The following is a 5,028-nucleotide window of genomic DNA, read 5'->3' on the forward strand; positions in this document are numbered from 1 at the left end:
CTCTGGACCCTTTCATGCCCCTAAAATTAAATCCCCTGACTCCAGGCTAAAAAATATGGCAATAACTTTGTTTGGGGCCAGGGTGGTCCCTTAGTCCTGAGGCATTTGTGATTCCTTCCCCCTATCAACCTAGCGTCCCTCACCCTTCTACCACTGGAAACATAATGACTTTAGAAGCTTAATTTGGTCCCATGCAGCCTTCAAGCAAACCTTTTGCTGGGAAGGTCATTATGGAGAAAAGCAAGGGTTTCAGAAATGAAATAAATTGTTCTATCAATAAACAGTACATCTGGTATTTATTAATTAAAGGCTGGGAGCCTCTGGGGGCAGGAGACTGGGTGGCTGCTACATCTATTGAGGAAGTTGGTACATGACAATATGCACTTTTTGTTGAAAATTCTCTATTACAGTTTTGGCAATGTGCATGTTTCCCTGCATTTGTCAATTAACAATTATCTGCATAATCAGATCTGCTCCTTAGACTTCCTTTTATCTTATTGTATCTCAAAGAGGAAGTGGAGGAGGTGTGTAAAGTGTATAGAGCAACTTGCATTGTGCCAGGCAATGTGCTCAGGGTTATATTTGTTATAATGTGGCTGTTGGGTGGGAGTGATTCCTTTACAGACAAAGAATTTGAGCATCCATGATCCAAACTTAGCTCTGAACTCTTCTTTTTTTTTTTTTTTTTTTTTTTTTGAGACAGAGTCTTGCTCTGTAGCCTAGGCTGGAGTGGTGTGATCTCGGCTCACTGCAACCTCCGCCTCCTGGGTTCAAGCAATTCTCCTGCCCCAGCCTCCAGAGTAGCTGCGACTATAGGCGCCTGCCACCACGCCTGGCTAATTTTTTGTATTTTTAGTAGAGACGGGGTTTCACCGTGTTAGCCAGGATGGTCTTGATCTCTTGACCTTGTGATCTGCTTGCCTGGTCCTCCAAAAGTGCTGGTATTACAGGTGTGAGCCACCGTGCCCGGCCAGTTCTGACCACTTCTAAACTCCTTCTGTTTCATACAAGTAGAACTTAGAGAGGTTAGTCACTCTGATACCCTGACGACAGGGATGTAAATTATAAATCAGCACAACTTGTTTTGGAAGGCTGCTTGCAATGAATATGCAGCAAGGTCCCTAAAATGTTAATAGTATCTGACCTGGTAATAATCATAATGATAAATGCCATTTACTGTGCATTTACCTGCAATACAGCATATAACCTTAAGCCATTTCTCTGCTTAGTTTGCACCTGTAGAATTCCTGAAACGTATTCTCAACAAGGAATTGGTTGCTTAATCAACTCTCTACTGAGCACCTGCTCTGTAGCTAGGCTGACTAAATAGGTTCATAGTTCCAAGTACAGAGGGAAGGAGGAGGAGGTGAGAGAGCCCTAATGAGGGAAATTGTATTCAAACACTATTTTAACTTGGATTTGGCAACTTTCCCTTAGTTTTTGTCTCTTGAATGATAAGCGGTGCCAATCAGTAGCTATGTGACTTGGAGCAAATTACTTAATCTCTGTAAAAGAGATTACTTGTTACTTGTAAAAGGAGGATAATAGTGCCAGCCTAGGGTTGTTGTGATGAATAAATGAGATAATGCAAGTGAAGAGGTATGGTGCAGGAATTTTGGCTGTAGAAACATATTGAGGTTTGGAAGAAATTCCTAGATAGAGGCTCTGTGTCAGAAGCAATCAACCTCACCTTTGCTGTCTAGTACACCAGCCGTCAGTCACACATGGCTTTTGAGCACTTGAAATGTGGCTAGACTGAATTGAAAAGTACTGTAAGTGTAAATACACACTGGATTATTTTGAAGACTTAGCACAATAGATAGAATTTAAAAATACCCCATTAATAAATTTCACCTGCTTCTTTTTTAACTTTCTAAATGTGACTACTGGAAAATTCCAAAGCATACATAAGGTTCATATATATTGGGTAACATTGGGCTTGACATCAAGGAGGTAAGATTCCCTCTGCCCCCAAGAAATAAAAATTCAGCTCTAGACTGCAAAACTTTCTGCCTGGAGCCAAGTTTCTCTTAGAGATTTCCCTATTCCCTTCCATCCTCACCCCCAACTTAAATCCAGCCTGGGCATATGGTGGTAAGGTGATCTTTCTATTATAAGATGAAAATCTGCTCTCATTGTTGTTCTATTTCTTTACACCTTTTGAGATTTCCTCTTTGCTTTTCAGAATAAGGGCCACACCCCTTACTAGGGCTGTGTACCAGGCCATTCATGACTTGGCTTCCACACCCCGCCCTCAGCTTCATCTCCCGCCCAGTTTCTTATGTGTGTTGTGTTTCTGATACCTCCATGTCTTTGAATTTGCTCTTCCCTTTTCTAGAAAAGTCATTCTATTATTTGCGCGCACACACCCTAGTCTCCTGTACTACCCCACCGTTCTTTATCTGCCTGATTGTTTTCCAAGACCCAGCTTATCTGTCTCATCCTCTTGGATGTTTTTCCTAAACTTTCATCCTTTAACTAGGAGAAATACTCCCCTCTGTTCCCCACAACACCCTGCACTGGCCTCTTTAAAGGCACCTACACATTTGATTTCTTCTTGGTTTGTCTGCCTTCAATTGACTGTGAGTTTCTTAGACAGTAACCTCTTCTTCACTTATAACCCCAGGACCATGACTAATGCCTGGCACACAGTAAACTCTCAATAGACATTTGTCAGGGAATTGGCCAGGGATCATCAGCTCATGGGTGGTGTGGCAATTACAACTCTTCTGGATGCAAGTGACAGAAACCTCCACTGTGCCAGGCTTTATTGGCCTATAGGATTGAAAAGTCTACATTGCTGGATTCAGCAGTTCAACTAGTTCAACTAAGAAAATCATCTCTGTTTACTTTCCACTGTTTCAGTTCCATTCTAAAGGTTCTTTCTTTATGGTGACAAGATGGCTGACAGGCATATCCTTCCAGATTCCATTTAACGGAGACAAATACTCCAGTCAAGCAAGACCCTAGTTCCAGCAGAGTGGTATGGAAGTAGTCACTGTTGCCCGCGGATAGGATACATCAGGAGAGTCAGGTCTGCATTCCATGCTGAGGCCATGGAATTGGGGCTGTGGTAGAGCTGGCTTCGCATCAAGCAAGGAGCTGAGAGTGGAAGCTCTCAAAGCATGATGAGGGCACTATTTCTATCACAAAAGCAATACAATGTCCACTGCTGTGAAGGAACGCTGGGACACGTTTGTTCCAGTGTTTCTGTTATCAAAGTAGACATGTTACACAGCGTGGGCTTCCAGAGAAATTTATGCTCTTTTAATTGTGTTACTTTTGTTTTTTCTTTGCTTTGGCATTACCAGGAACTCTCTGTAAAATGGGATTTATTCTTGTTATATTTTTAGGTATTATATAGAATCTGTGTAAATCAGTTGGGAAGATATAAGTCAATGGAGAGATAGTTCAGAGATACAAAACCCCACCACCGCTTAGTAAGGTATCTTTCCTGGCTTGCAAACTTACTCACAGTGCATGAGAAAATGATCAAACCTGCAATCTCTTTCTGTGAAATGGGGCATACTGTGTAGAAATATTTGGTATACCTTTGAAGAACAAGTCTTTAGTATCAGGGACACTCAGTTTGAAGGCTCCTTATAATAGCTTCTTCTGTGCAAATTCACTAATGTGAAACATTTATTGAGTCCATACTGTGAACCAGATACTATTAGAGGGGCAGGAGAGAGGGGGTAAACACAGCATACTTCAAGGAGCTTACATTATAGTGGAAGGAGCCAATAAACACACACGATAAATAAGGTACTTTCAGATTGAGATAAATGCTATGGAAAAAACCAATAATTGCATATGGAAATATGTAAGAGAGGGACTAGATGAGAGTGAGTCAATTTAGGGAGGGTAGCCAAGGAAGATTTCTCTGAGAAGGATCATTTGAGCTGAGGCCTGAATGATGAGACAGCATCAGTCACGCAGATAACAATTTAGGAATTCCCAAAGAGGACAGAGGGCTTAGCCGTTTGGGGAATTTAGGGTAGACTCTTGCCTTCAAAGTTGGGTTTCAGACTGGGCATGGTGGCTCATGTCTGTAATCCCAGCACTTTGGGAGGCCGAGGCGAGCAGATTTCTTGAGGTCAGGAGCTCAAGACCAGCCTGGCCAATATGGTGAAACCCTGTCTCTACTAAAAATACAAAAACTAGCCAGGTGTGGTGATGCAAACCTGTAATCCTAGCTACTTGAGGGCCTGAGGCAGGAGAATCGCTTGAACAGGAGAGGCGGAGGTTTCAGTGAGCTGAGATCATGCCACTGCACTCCAGCCTGGACAATACAGTGAGACTCTGTCTCAAAAAAAAAAAAAAAAAAAAAAAGAGTCAGGTTTCAGAATAGCTACATCAGTAGCACCTGGGAGCTTTTTAGAAATGCAGAATCCCGGATCCCACCCCAAACTCACTGAATCAGAATCCACATTTAACAAACTCTCCCAGGTGATTTGTAAGCACAGTAAATTCGAGAAGTGCTAGACTCTTAACTTTTCCTGCAGCCCACTGGAAAGGTGTAAATCCTGCTGAGGCAGGGAGCAGGGAATGGTGTTGTCAATGTCGGTAGAAAGATGACATGGTAACATTTACTGCTGCCTTTGAAACAAACAAGCCAGGTTCTAAGCGGGAAGGTCACTGGGTTATCAAATGTTAGGGTTCAAGTGATTTTCTTGGTTAGAACTCTTGCTTCACAGAAGACTGAGGTTCTTTGAGAAGTGACCAGCTCCTGACAGGGTCCTTTGAGGCCGTCAGTCAGGTCTAGGATCCAGGTGTCTTCTCTTTCTGTGCCAGCTTTTTTTTTTTGAAATAGGGTCTGGCTTTGTCACCCAGGCTGGAGTACAGTGGCAGGATTTGGCTCACTGCAACCTCTGCCTCCCGGGCTCAAGCAATCCTTCCACCTCGGCCTCCCAAGTAGCTGAGATTTGGGCTACCATGCTTGGCTAATTTTTGTATTTTTAGGTACAGATAGGGTTTCAACTGATGCCCAGGCTGGTCTCGAACTCCTGGGCTCAAGTGATATGCCCC

The sequence above is a fragment of the Colobus angolensis genome, unplaced genomic scaffold, assembly GCF_000951035.1.
Source record: "Colobus angolensis palliatus isolate OR3802 unplaced genomic scaffold, Cang.pa_1.0 Scaffold522, whole genome shotgun sequence".
NCBI lineage: Eukaryota > Metazoa > Chordata > Mammalia > Primates > Cercopithecidae > Colobus > Colobus angolensis.